The sequence below is a fragment of the Podarcis vaucheri genome (assembly GCF_965113315.1).
Source record: "Podarcis vaucheri genome assembly, chromosome: 8".
NCBI classification, from domain to species: Eukaryota; Metazoa; Chordata; class Lepidosauria; order Squamata; family Lacertidae; genus Podarcis; species Podarcis vaucheri.
Genome location: NC_138766.1, coordinates 83,964,821 through 83,979,913, shown reverse-complemented (window position 1 = coordinate 83,979,913; position 15,093 = coordinate 83,964,821). Strand labels below are relative to the sequence as shown.

At 46.5% G+C, this 15,093-nt stretch overlaps 1 protein-coding gene and 1 long non-coding RNA gene across 2 annotated transcripts in view; both read left to right on the top strand.

The window, feature by feature from the left end:
- KCNQ3 (potassium voltage-gated channel subfamily Q member 3) overlaps positions 1–15,093 on the top strand; it is a 161,400-nt gene that overhangs the window by 48,998 nt on the left and 97,309 nt on the right. The window lies entirely within an intron of this gene.
- LOC309539677 overlaps positions 5,170–15,093 on the top strand; it is a 36,907-nt gene continuing 26,983 nt past the window's right edge. Inside the window, exon 1 of the long non-coding RNA XR_014222943.1 lies at positions 5,170–5,264. This is a non-coding gene — a long non-coding RNA (uncharacterized lncRNA). The remainder of the gene's footprint in view (positions 5,265–15,093) is intronic.

Below are 15,093 nucleotides of genomic sequence, written 5' to 3'. Positions count from 1 at the left end.
AAAATAAATACAACCCAGGTGGTTAAGAAAGCCCAGCAGAGACTCCATCTCCTCAGATTATTGCGGAAGAACGATGTCAATCAACATTTGATGATCTCCTTCTACTGGTCCACAATAGAAAGTGTCCTTTCATACTGCATCGCGGTGTGGTACGCTGGTTTGACATCATCTGATAGGAAGTGCCTACAGAGTGTGGTGAACACAGCACAAGATATTATGGGCTATCCCGTGAATCCACTGGATGAAATAGCGGAAGAACGTTGCCTCAGGAGAGTGAGGAAAATTCTCAGGGGAAAAAACCCTGGCCGGCACTTTTTGATCTCCTGCCCTCAGGCAGAAGATATAGAAGCATGATTAGTCGCACCAACAGGGTAAAGAACAGCTTCTATCCGTGGGCTGTTAGGCTGCTGAATGACAAGATAACAACAGGGCAACTGACTTTCGGGTTTGGTGTGTGTGTGTGTCAGTAAATGAGGGGAATTAAGACTAAGAGAGCTGACTGGGGGGTGCTCATGTAATCTCACTGTATACAAGTTGTACTAGTGACAATAAAGTATTTCAATAAATATGTCCTTGGGCTCTGGCAACGACTCTTGCTAGCCTAGATAAGGTGGAGAAACTAGCTTGCTGTACAAAGCTAATATGTGCAGCAATTGTTCCACTCGCTTTTTGCTTCTGGCTGTGTTCACTGCTTGCATGCGGCCCCCATGAGAATGCCTAGCAGGGAATGTGGCCCTTGCTTTTCTCAGCTCTGCTTAAGCGAAGAGTAATAATAATACTGGGGAGATCCAGTCTCAGTCTCTTACGTCATCTTTGTTGCAGCTCATGGAGGGAGAATTTGCTTCAGCTATGCTGCTGAACCTATCATGCTTTGTTTTCTTTTTCTTTCTTTCTTTTTTAAAAAAATCTCCCTGTAATTGGTGCCGCTCTGGGGAATTGCAAATGACTGTCTTGAGCGATGACATGTACAGGAGGGAAACTCTGAAGTTCCTTTTCTTCCACCTGGCCTTTGAAGTTGTTTGCAGGTTCCCTGCTATCTTGCAAATGCAATTAATCTTTGACATCTGGCTGTAAATAAGGCTATATTTAGTGCAGCGAGAAAGGCAGGGAAACTCAATTAAGGCTCGGGTGAGTAACTGCTGACTTGCGGAACAGATCCTCTTCTCTAGGTGGTTTTCAAGGAGGTAGAAAATATAGCAAGAAAGCGGTGACTGAACACCCGCAAACCAAGCCCTGGCCTTCCAGAAGTCACTGTGTGGCTGAGGAAAAACTATAAAGATATTAACAACTGCCTCTGTCTCCATCCCCTTATGCCTTAATCTGGGAATGACTGGCTGTGTTCACGGAATCATTTTACCTGCTTTCTTGGTAGCTCTGCCAAATTTTAATCACAGCATGGGAACAAGGTTGTCTACGGTTTCACTCATACGGTTTCACTCATCAGCCAGTGTGGTGTAGTGGTTAAGAGCGATAGACTTGTAATCTGGTGAACTGGGTTCGATTCCCTGCTCCTCCACACGCAGCTGCCGGGTGACCTTGGGCTAGTCACACTTCTTTGAAGTCTCTCAGTCCCACTCACCTCACAGAGTGTTTGTTGTGGGGGAAGAAGGGAAAGGAGAATTTTAGCCGCTTTGAGACTCCTTTGGGTAGTGATAAAGCGGGATATCAAATCCAAACTCATAAGGCAACCACCTGGTTGCAATTCTCTTGTCCTATACATGCCTACTCAGAAGTAAGCCCCACTGAGTTCAGCAGGATTTGCTTTGGAGTATCGCCGTATAGGAGTGCGCTGTTCAGTGTCAGCGGATCACCAGGGTGTTAGTCAATGAACTGAGTCATTAATAGAATAATTTTCCGCAAAGTTGCAAACCAAATGGAAAACAACCCCTCCCACACACACATGTGTCCTAGCAGAAAGCATTTGAGAAAATTCACATTCCTGTGTGAGAGTTAAAGGGGGGGGGGGAGAGAAGGTGCCCCTTTAAGGTGATGTGTACTGCAGATCTTATAAATACCTCAGTTAATTATTATTTTTAAGTTGCAAAAGGAGATGCAGAAAAGGAGGAAAACAAGTGAGAAGAATTGGAGCGGCAGTAGGTCAAGCACGAAGCTTGTTTCTAAACGACAGATGCCGCCTCTCCCAATAGTTTCTGAAAGGTTGCCATTTTCTACGAAAGGTGTTATTTTTCTGTCTTCCCGTCTGCCGCTTGAATGCAATGAGTTAATTTTGCAGAAATTACACATTCTGGGCATTTATTCCTCCACTCATTTGTGCTCTGCACAGTTCTCTACCCTCTGATGATACTGTGCATACTATACTCTAGTGTGCGCAGTCATTTGAGTGAAGATGCAGCCGGATTTGAAGCCCTCTGGGCTTGTGTTCCCACCCCAAAACACTCTCACCCCATTGCGTTTCCTTATGCAAAGGGCCAGATATCTGTTTGTCCTTGAACTATTCTTACTATCGATTTTTGAATTTATATTTCGCCCCTTTCTCCCAAGGATCCCAGGGTGGCAAAGAGAGAGACAATTTAAGACAGGGGTCAGCAACCTTTTTCAGCCATGGGCCCGTCCACCATCCCTCAGACCATGTGGGGGGCCAGACTATATTTTTTTGGGGGAAATGAATGAATTCCCATGCCCCACAGATAACCCAGAGATGCATTTTAAATAAAAGCACACATTCTACTCATGTAAAAACACCAGGCAGGCCCCACAAATAACCCAGAGATGCATTTTAAATAAAAGCACACATTCTACTCATGTAAAAACACCAGGCAGGCCCCACAAATAACCCAGAGATGCATTTTAAATAAAAGGACACATTCTACTCATGTAAAAACAGGCTAATTCCTGGACCGACCGCGGGCTGGACTGAGAAGGCGATTTGGGCTGCATCCGGCCCATGGGTCCAGCTTGCCTACCCCTAATTTAAGACCAAAGCAAAAACCTTCTAAAACAGATTGAAATGTTCTAAAAAACCAATTACCGTTAAAACGCTTAAAGACATTCTTCCATCCAATTCCATGCAACATTGCGATATTCCTCACGAAAATTCACCAGCATTTTAGCACGTATTTCTCCTAACGCAACACATATTTGTGGCTGACACACATGCTTTTGGAAGCAATTCCCCCCCCCTCAAAAAATGCATTTTCCTATATTGCTATTTTTACTAATATTTGGCATTTCACTAATATATGCAATTTTTCGACTGCTGTGCGTATTTCTGGACACTTTTCTGTTTGTTGTCGGAGCGAAGCAGGAATTTCAAAGGATAGCTGAATTTCGGGTTGTGTATTCTTTCAGGAAGTGTGAATTAGGCGGGTTCACACTGAAATGGAAAATGCACAAGCAAAAAGAACAGGGAAGGGTCATAGCTCACTGGTTAGAGCATCTGTCTTAGATGCAGAAGGTCACAGGTTCAAACCCCAGCGTCTCCAGGTGGGACTGGGAGAGACTTCCTTTCTAAAACCCTGGAGATCTGCTGCCAGTCTGTGTAGAGCAGGGGTCAGCAAACTTTTTCAGCAAGGGGCTGGTCCACTGTCCCTCAGACCTTGTGGGGGGCTGGACTATATTTTTTTTGGGGGGGGGGTGATGCAAGAGCACCACGAGCCCCGGTGGCAGCTTACCTGTGTCTTGCGAGCGGCAGGGACTGGTGGCGGTGGCAGTAGCGGTACGGTGAGTGGTGCGCGAAAGGGCTCTGGAGAGGGGCTGCTTAAAAAGAGGGGCTGCTTAAAATGGTAGCCGCTTGAGCACTGCTGCTGCTGGCACAACAAAGCTCAGCCCCCTTCCTCCTCTGGGCAGGGCGGGGATAATTAATAATAATAATAATAATAATAATAATAATAATAATAATAATAAAATAATTTTATTTATACCCCGCCCTTCCCAGTTCAAAAACTGGGCTCAGGGCGGCTAACAACAAATTTAAAACACTTAATTGTAAAAGCGGCATAAAATACAGTATAAAAACAATGAATAACAATAAAATTCAAAAATCAATTTAGGGGAAATAAGCATTAGATAATCCCCAGGGCTAGCTGGCTGAATTGGTCCTACTTGGGCCAGCGAGGAGGCCAGGGGAGAATTAGCTGTGGGGTCTCAGAGCAGGTAATCTTCATAAAAGGGGAGGGGAAGGGAAGAGAAGGGAAATAAAAGATCAGGCTGAATTCAAATTAAAGGCCAGGCGGAATAGCTCTGTCTTACAGGCCCAGCTAAAGGAGGTTAAATCCTGCAGTGCCCTAGTCTGCCCAATGGAAGGAAGAGCCCTAGTCTCATGGGACAGAGCATTCCACCAGGTCGGAGCCATCACTGAGAAGGCCCTGGCCCTGGTGGAGGATAGTCTGACTTCCTTAGGGCCCCGGACCTCTAAACTATGGTTATTCATGGACCTTAAGGTCCTCTGCAGGGCATGCCAGGAGAGGCGGTCCTGTAGATACAAGGGCCCTAAGCCACAAAGGGCTTTAAAGGTCAAGACCAGCACCTTGAACCTGACCCTATACCCCACCGGGAGCTAGTGCAACTGGTAAAGCACTGGGTGAATATGCTCCCATGGCAGGGACCCCGTGAGGAGCCTCGCTGCATCATTCTGCTCCCGCCAGGAGGAGGGAGGGAGGAGGCGGCGCTGCCGTGTGAGGGAGAGAGAAAGAACGTGCGTGCTGGTGATCCATGTGGCGATTCCCGGACCGTCTGCGGGCCGGATCCAGAAGGCAATTGGGCCTGATCCGGCCCCTGGGCCTTATTTTGCCAACCCATGGTGTAGAGAGTACAGATCTAAATGGATGCATGGGTCTGACTCAGGAAAAGGCACCTTCCTATGTCCTTGTGTTCTCCTCCATTCCTAGCAATGTTATTCCGCTCTCGCTTCGCTGCTCCCCCTGCCACCTGCATGGTATTTCAGATTCTTGCATGCCTGTCCTTCTTTGAAAATGAATTTTCGCACTTGGCTAGAGTTCCCTTGAAAAATTCCCGTCCCCCGCTATTTCATTTTCTTATTGGCTGCTTGTGTAAGGCATCTTATCTGACAAGTTGCTAGTCAGCTCACTGCACGTAGCAGAGATAACGTCTAGCCTATTACTAAAGTCCGACAGAGCCTATTTGCTTGTAAACACAAAGGGAAAGGCGAACGGCCATTTGCCCCGATTCAGCGTGAAAGAGCAAGTTTTCACGGGGGAAGATCCAGAGCTAATAAAAAAAGGTCATTCGGACACAGAAGTTTAAAGTGTGGACTGTGCCTGGGAAGAGCAGGGGAAAATATAAGGGTGAGTAAGCTGCAAGTTAGGTCCATTCATTTCAGTGAGTCTACTCTGAGTAAAACTTATTTGAATGCCATTGTATCATTCTAGATGCTCCTTTCAGCAACTAGCAGGGGCATGGATCTGGGCAGAGGCAGATTTAGGGTAGTGTGACCAATTTCTGACCAGATTTAGGGGAGCGTGACCAGTTTGGGCATGGAGCAACTATGATATAGAACAGAAGGCAAAAGGCAGAGGTGGCAGAATTTTGGTGTTGCTGAAATTTGAGACCTCCAGGTCTGCAGCTGATCTGGGACATGAATACAGTGTTACCTCAGGTTAAGTACTTAATTCGTTCTGGAGGTCCGTTCTTAACCTGAAACTGTTCTTAACCTGAAGCACCACTTTAGCTAAAGGGGCTTCCTGCTGCTGCCGCGCGGCTGGAGCACGATTTCTGTTCTTATCCGGAAGCAAAGTTCTTAACCTGAAGCACTATTTCTGGGTTAGCGGAGTCTGTAACCTGAAACGTATGTAACCTGAAGCGTATGTAACCCAAGGTACAGTGGTACCCCGCAAGACGAATGCCTCACAAGACGAAAAACTCGCTAGATGAAAGGGTTTTTCGGTTTTGCGTTGGTTCGCTAGACGAATTTCCCTATGGGCTTGCTTCGCAAGACGAAAACGTCTTGTGCTTTTTTCTTAAAGCCGCTTGAAGAGGCGCAGTTGCGGCGGACCGTGCTTCGCAAGACGAAAAACATCGCAAGACGAAAAGACTCACGGAACGAATTATTTTTGTCTTGCGAGGCACCACTGTACCACTGTACCTGAATGGCTTGCTTCAGGATGAGAACAGAAATCGTGTGGCGGCGGTGCGGCGGCAGTGGGAGGCCTCATTAGCTAAAGTGGTACCTCAGGTTAAGAACAGTTTCAGGTTAAGAACGGACCTCTGGAACGAATTAAGTTCTTAACCTGAGGTACCACTGCAATAGTAATTTGCCTACAGCTTTCCTGTCAGGCATGCTTCAGCCCAAAGTTACCGACTCAGCTAACTAAATTACTGCTGCTTATGTCTAACTCTGCTGAATTAGAGCATGGAGAACCAAGAGGTATTCGTTTCTTGCTGTAACATCATCACATCTCTCTGGAGCTAGGCCCAGGCAGTTTTTGGTACAGAGGCCCACAGGAATCATTCCCACCTGGCTCTGTGCATAAATGGAGCTGACGATTTGGTAGGGGGAATTTTCGTACCTGAGTGAAATACTTAGCCAGGCCTCTGGGGCATGTGGCCTCATCGCAGGAGTGCTGAGCAGTGAAACTGAACAGGCGCCCTTGTGTCTCTGTTGGCCAGAGTATGCCAGATTGCAATACTTTCTTCCCTTGATCTGTAAAAAAACAAAACACCCCATAATGCTATTATCATGGGTGTGTTTCACAAGGAGCCATTTTTACCTTCAGGGAGTCTAATATATAAGCACAGCATTTCACAAACAGGGCTTGGAGCAAATGACAGGTATCGCTGCTGATCATACCTCCATTTCCATAGTGTGATTCTCATAAGGCAGGAGAGGGAAGGCTTCAAGCTTGCGGGATCTAATTTGCATTTTACTATAACTCTGAGATGTACCAGCTAGAGCCCAGCTGCGCAGAAGACAAAGGCCTAGACCCTCTATGTGTCCCTATTTTCCAGGGACAGTCCCAGTTTTACAGAAGCTGTATTGGGTTCTGCTTCCATGGAGGCGCAGGTCAATTCTGTGTCCAGGGCAGCTGTTTACCAGCTCCATCTGGTATGCAGGCTGAGACCCTACCTGCCCACGGACTGTCTTGCCAGAGTAGTGCATGCTCTGGTTACCTCCCGCTTGGACTACTGCAATGCACTCTACGTGGGGCTACCTTTGAAGGTGACCCGGAAACTACAACTAATCCGGAATGCGGCAGCTAGACTGGTGACTGGGAGTGGCCGCCGAGACCACATAATACTGGTCTTGAAAGACCTACATTGGCTCCCAGTACGTTTCTGAGCACAATTCAAAGTGTTGGTGTTGACCTTTTAAGCCCTAAACGGTCTCAGTCCTGTATACCTGAAGGAGTGTCTCCACCCCCATTATCCAGCCTGGACACTGAGGTCCAGTGCCGAGGGCCTTCTGGCGGTTCCCTCACTGCGAGAAGCCAAGTTACAGGGAACCAGGCAGAGGGCCTTCTTGGTAGTGGCACCCGCCCTTCCCACCAGAAGTCAAAGAGATAAACAACTACCTGACATTTAGAAGACATCTGAAGGCAGCCCTCTTTAGGGAAGCTTTTAATGTTTGATGCATTATGGTATTTTAATATTCTGTTGGAAGCCTCCCAGTGTGGCTGGAGTATAAATAATAAACTATTATTATTATTATTATTATTATTATTATTATTATTATTATTATTATTATACAATAAATATAATTTGATCCCAGAATGTCCCACTTTTCCTTAGGACATACCTATTTCCTTAGGACATACCTATTTCCACAAGAAATGTTGGAGGGTCTGGAGTTATGTGACCTCCGAGCCAAGGAGATAAGATACATCCTTTAGAAGACATCTGAAGGCAGCCCTGTATCAGGAAGTTGTTTAATACTTAGTGTTTAATTATGTTTTTATACACGCTGGAAGCTTCCAGGGCTTTTTCTGAGCTCAACAGAACACAGCTCCAGCACATCTTAGGTAGGCGCCATTGCCATTATAAGAGAACAAGTGTTCATGGTGAAATACCCGAACCCCACCACCAAATTGTGGGAGCTGTAGTTTGTTTAGAGTTGTCAGAGTTGTTAACACACCTGCCAACATTTCTCAGATGAAAATAGGGACATTCTATTGTACACCAGGAAGCTTCAGAAACATTTGATGATCTCCTTCTACCGGTCAACCATAGAAAGTGTCCTTTCCTACTGCATCACGGTGTGGTACGCTAGTTTGACATCATCTGATAGGAAGTGCCTACAGAGAATGGTGAACACAGCACAAGATATTATGGGCTGTCCCGTGAAACCACTGAATGAAATAGCGGAAGAACGTTGCCTCAGGACAGTAAGGAAAATTCTCAGGGATCATTCACACCCTGGCCGGCACTTTCTTGCTCTCCTGCCCTCGGCCAGAAGATATACAAGCATGATTAGTCGCACCAACAGGGTAAAGAACAGCTTCTATCCGTGGGCTGTTAGGCTGCTGAATGAAAAGATAACAGGGCAACTGACTTTCGGGTTTGGTGGGTGTGCGTCAGTAAACAAGGGGAATTAAGACTAAGAGAGCTGAGTGGGGGGTGCTGGTGTAATCTGACTGTATACAAGTTGTACAAGTGACAATAAAGTATTTCAATTTCTGATCTGTCACCTTGAGCCAATTACAACCTCTCAACCTACATCGCAGGATTGTTGTAAAGGGGAAATGTATGAGGGAAGAGATCATGTACAACATCTTTAAGAGGAGAGACAGGGAGAGGAAGTGCCTGCTCTCCTGCAGCTGCCCAAGAGAGGAGGTTGGCAGTGGCCATGGAGAGGCAACAAGAAGCTCCCTTGCAGTCGCAACCGCCTTCATTGTTGTTACTCGGGACAAATGTCTGCTCACCCTCCTCCCAGAGCATGGCACTGGCGCTGCTAGCAGGGGAAATCAGGATATTCCTGGATCAAATCAAAGAAGCTGGGATAACTTCTGTAATTCCAAGTCCGTCCAGGGAAAACTGGGACACTTTGAGGGTATGTCTTAAGAGCCCTTCTTTCCACACCTCATAGAGCTACAATGCTCAGAATGGTTGAATAACTTCTTCACAGGGAACTCTGGTTCCATAGCTGAGTGGGGATTTGAACCTGGACCTCGCTGGTCCTGGTTGGGCACTATAACCACTATACTGGACAGCCCTCATCACCTCTAGTGGCTCTCAGCTCTTGTGGTATGTGCTGGTGTGACCCAAGAGTCCTGGACAATTCCTCACTGTTCAGAATTGCCTGCAACACAGAGACGTTCGACTGCCGTGGAATCATTGTAGAAAAGCTTCCTTGACAGTAGAAAGTTTGTAAACCTCTGATCTGAAGCAATAGATTTAGAAATATCGTCATGGCTATCACATACAAATGTGACTCTCCATGGGTGATATTCTTACGCCGCTTAATGCTTTGCAGTGTCCACACAAATTATGTCATTTCTACTCTTTCTGAAGGAAGCTCAGCGAGATCGTTCAGCTTTTTTTATTATGATTAACGTCAAAGTCAATATTAGGTTGTGTCAACAAACATCACGTGGCTCTAATCGTGAAGCCTGAAAAAGCAAGGACCAGATTCCAGAAGTCTGAATGCTGTTCTGCAGCAGAACATTAGCTTTGATCTAACAGAATGTCAGACTCTGTTTCTCGGCTGTGAGTGAATGTACTCAGAGTTTAAAGGGGGGGGGGAATCCTGTAATTGCTGAGTTAGTGGGACATAGCTGGAAATGGGTTGATGGTTGTATTAAGTTCACATTGAATATGAGTACAGATTTCCCCACCAAGTTCTAAGGTAACTTTCTCCTAAACAATACACATGTGCTCATAATTTTTCAGTTTTTATTAAAGGTTTTTCATAGTTAACAAGGGTTAATTGGCACCAAATTATGTCAATTGTACCAATTAGCTGATTTCCAATGAGGGGGGTTGTGTGGTCCATATATATATATATATATATATATATATATATATATATATATATATGCTTTCGTAGATTTTCACGGGTACAGGAATGCAGGTTTTGGTGTCTTCGGGTGTCTTCCCGTGTAAGAGTCGGGGTGTCTGGGCGACGTTTCGACGAGGTCTCACTCGTCATCTTCAGGCTGGTGCTTTCGGCTTCTTGTTACTGGAACAGAGCAGAATCTGGTGTTTGAGTTCCTATAAATACTGTTGAGGGGTGTGGTGTATAGCCTCCAACGTTCTGGGCAGAGAGGAAGTTCCTAGATTAGTGTGCCTCTTCTTCTTTTGTTCCTTAATTACTTGAGGGATATCTTGAGTGATTTCATGAGTGATATTCTGAATACCACTGGGTGGGTCATTAAGTGTAGATTAGTTGCTAAAGCTTTCGTGTCTTGACCTCTTGAGCTTGTGAAGAGTTTTTCTGAGAAGATGGCTGTGCTGCATTTAGTTGTGCTCTGGCTTGGCTTCGTGTATACCAAATCCAAAATAAAAGCCTCTCCTATCAGTGAAGAAATCCAGCTAAGAATCATCCCCAGAGAAAAATCATCCAGATGCCCCAAACTCTACGGTCTCCCCAAGATACACAAAGAAGGAACACCACTCAGACCAATAGTCAGCTCCATAGGCTCACCTCTACAAAATCTCGCTAAATTTCTCGCTAAGCAACTTCAGCCCTATGCAGAATCCATCGCTTCACACGTTACTAACTCCTTCCAGTTCATAGAAACAATAAAAAAGCAATACCTACATCCCGATGACCTACTTGTGAGCTTCGATGTTGTATCTCTCTTCACTCAAGTGCCCATTAATGAAGCCTTGACAGCCATTCAAAACAAATACAACCCCCCCAAATACATCCTGGACCTGACCAACCACTGCCTAACCAACACGTACTTCATCCACAATGGACAAAGATACAAACAGATAGAAGGAGCACCTATGGGATCACCCCTCTCACCGGTCATCGCAAATTTGTACATGGAACACTTTGAAACCAATGCTTTAGACAAGTCAGAACACAAACCCAAACTTTGGCTCAGATATGTTGACGACACCTTTGTAATTTGGCCACACGGGAAAGAAAAACTAGATAGCTTCCTCACACATCTCAACAGCCTACACCCCAAAATACAATTCACTATGGAAATAGAAGACAACAACCAACTCCCCTTTCTTGACGTCCTAATCTACAAAAAACCTGATGGCTCCCTAGGACACACTATCTACCAGAAAAAAACACACACCAACCGCTACTTACATGCACAATCACACCACCACCCTGCACAAATAAACTCCGTAGCCAAGACTCTCATCTCCAGAACCAAACGCCTGGCTGACAAAGACCACTTGACAACTGAGTTACAGAATCTCTCAAATGTGTTAATCGCCAATGGATACCAGAAAAACAGGGTTACGAAGCTAATCCAAAAAGAAACACCCCCCAAAAACCAAGACACAGAAGAAAACAATGGCATGGCCCTCCTTCCTTATATCAAGGGCACTACAGACAAAATCAGCAAAATCCTCCATAAACACAATATCAAAACAGCCTTCTGCACCAACCAAAAAATAGCCAATATCCTCAGAAACCCAAAAGACAAAATCCAGCTGGAAAACCAAGGGGTCTATGAAATACCCTGCAAAGTCTGCCCAGCCACGTACATTGGACAAACAAACAGACGAATAAATGCACGTATCGCAGAACACAAGAATGCCGTCAAAAAAGAAGAAAAAACTTCCTCTCTTTTCCAACACATGAAAGAAACAGGACACGAAATTAATTTTGCAGATTCCAAATTGCTCTTTAACATGGAACATCACCACAAGAGAATAATCATGGAAGCCATCGAGATAGAGAAACACCCTCACAACATGAACAAGCGTGACGACACGTCCCGCCTGCCAGACATCTGGAAATTAGCCCTCCCCACAAAAACCGACACCAGAACCAGAGGCACACAGAACGCCGTCACCAATCAACCACACCAGACCCAAACCCAGACCCTCTCCACAGACATATTACAGACTCCATCCAGTAGCCAAACTATAGTGGCACCTCCGGATGCTGCACCCCCCTGCAATCCCTACACAGATCTGGCTGGCACAAGGCACAAAACCACAGCTCGCCCCTATACACGAAGCCAAGCCAGAGCACAACTAAATGCAGCACAGCCATCTTCTCAGAAAAACTCTTCACAAGCTCAAGAGGTCAAGACACAAAAGCTTTAGCAACTAATCTACACTTAATGACCCACCCAGTGGTATTCAGAATATCACTCATGAAATCACTCAAGATATCCCTCAAGTAATTAAGGAACAAAAGAAGAAGAGGCACACTAATCTAGGAACTTCCTCTCTGCCCAGAACATTGGAGGCTATACACCACACCCCTCAACAGTATTTATAGGAACTCAAACACCAGATTCTGCTCTGTTCCAGTAACAAGAAGCCGAAAGCACCAGCCTGAAGATGACGAGTGAGACCTCGTCGAAACGTCGCACAGACACCCCGACTCTTACACGGGAAGACACCCGAAGACACCAAAACCTGCATATATATATATATATATACACACACACACACACACACACACACACACACACACACACACCTCGGGTTAAGAACTTAATTAGTTCTGGAGGTCCGTTCTTAACCTGAAACTGTTCTTTACCTGAAGCACCACTTTAGCTAATAGGGCCTCCTTCTGCTGCCTCACCGCCAGAGCACGATTTCTGTTCTCATCCTGAAGCAAAGTTCTTAACCCGAAGTACTATTTCTGGGTTAGCGGAGTCTGTAACCTGAAGTGTCTGTAACCTGAAGCGTATGTAACCCGAGGTACCACTGTATATAGAATTCTTGAATCACTGTCCAGTAGCACCTTATATATAAGCACCTTAATCAATGTCCAGTAGCACCTTATAGACCACGGGTGTCAAACACAAGGCCCGCGGGCCGAATCCGGCCCGCCAGACCTCATCATGTGGCCCGTGTAGCTGCCGCTGGCCGCCAGCCTTCACCTTTTATTCTCGGTTTTGTTTGTTTTTTTGACACAAGGAAGTTTACATGGTGCGGCTCCCTACTCGCCTCCCCCCGTCGCTTTTAAGGACGTGGCTGCTGCTTCAAATGTCCCCGCGTCTCTCAACTTGTGCCTTCGTTGTCGGGGGCCGAAGCGAGGCGGGCAGCTGGTTTCTCTTTCCTGCTCACTGCTCAAAAAGAGCAAGCGGAAGGTCAGGTCTCTCCTTGCCGTGGAGGGGGAGTCTTTCTCTTCAGAGAAACTTTTTTATTCCAGCCTTGGATCTTCTCCGGGGTGCAAACTCGCCCTGCGGGAGGCGTCCTCTTCTCCTCCGCGCTGGATATCACCAGCCCGGGGCTTCCCTTCCTCTTCATTTCGCCTCCCTCTCCATCTTTGCACAGCCAGCCTTTCCAGGACGCCCGTGATCAAGTTGTTCTTTGGGAATATGGGGTGGCTGGGGGGGGGTGAGTGGGAGAGAGAGAGAGGCACGCACACACACTCCAAACACCCTTAAAATAAATGTAGAGTGGGGGCGGCGATGATGATGGCTGTGATGGGAGGGGGCTGTGTTCCCTGGCACCCGCTCCACTCCCCGCCCCCCACCGCCGCCTTCCTCCTCCTCCTCCTCCTCCTCCTCCTCCTCCTCCTCTTGCAATTTCGCGGCAAGCCAAGCGAGGAAGGCGATCTGGCGCCCGGCTCTCTATCTCAGCTCCACAAGTTGGACTCCGCGCCCGTGCAGCGGCGCTGGGCGGTTCTCCCAGCCTTCCGGCACATGTCAGTCCCGCTGACACATTCCTGGGAGGAGATCGGACGCGGCTCCTTGCAGCCCTTCCATCACTCGGTCACACAATTGGGTGGCTCGCTCTCCGCCCTGCCAGCAGCTCCACCTTGATCTCTCCCTCCCGCCTCGGGGAAGGAAAGGAAGAAGCCGGAGATCCAGTTGCAGGCAGCGCGCTCGAGCTCTTTTGCCTTTTGCGCTATGCAATGGCACCCCGAGATGGGGAGGGGCAGGGGAATTAGCCAAGGAGAGTGCACAAGGCATGTTGATGCTTTCCTGTCAGAGCTCTCTCTCTCTCCCCCCCCCTCCACATTTTATTTACAGCCCCATGCTGTGTATGTTTACTCAGAAGCCAGCCTCACTTTCTTCCACAGGAGTTTCAAGTAAATGCACATAGGATTGCAGCAATTGTCTCATTAGGGCTCATTCTTTGTAACAACTTTGTTTCCTAGTTCTGCTGGATCTCTCAGCGGCCTTTGATACAATCGACCATAACATCCTTCTGGACTGACTACATTATTACAAAAACCAGTAATAATTGAATGCAGTGACAATAATTTATGATAATAAAGAGTGGACACATAGTCCTACAGATACAACCGGCCCTTTGACGGTGACCAAACTGCAGATGCGGCCCCCGATGAATTTGAGTTTGACACCCCTGTTACAGACCAACTAAGTTTGTTCTGGTATAAGCTTTTGTGTGCATGCACACTTCTTCAGATACACAAAAGTTTATACCAGAACAAACTTAGTTGGTCTATAAGGTGCTCCTGGACATTTTTTTCATTTTTTCATTTTTATTTCGACTGCGTCAGACCAACACAGCTACCTACCTGAATCTAGAATCCAAGGATTAAGGAACAGGATGAAGAGGAGAGGCAAACCATCATTGAAGGAAATGGCTATAGCAATATCTGCATTCCATAACCAGCCAAACATCCTACTGAATAAGAATGTCACCTATACATGGGGAAACAGCAGAACTGGGGAAATGGGAGGAGCATTCTTCCCCAAGCTTCCACCCCAAGCTTTTCTTTCTCCCCACTTCTGGCGTAGACCTACTTTGATGAGAAATCAGAAGAGTATACTGTTACATTCGAAATCATTCAGCAATTGAAGTAGCTCAACACAACGGATGCTTCAAGTGGTTCCCACAAATTCAGCTGGAAATGCAACTTACACTGGCTTCTCCAGTCTCGCTAGTATTCAACCCCTTATGACAAGCATCTTTCGTACTTAGTAGAGCAGCCTTCTGCTGCTGTGACGAAGAAGAAGAAGAAGAGTTTGGATTTGATATCCCGCCATTCACTCCCTTTAAGGAGTCTCAAAGCGGCTAACATTCTCCTTTCCCTTCCTCCCCCACAACAAACACTCT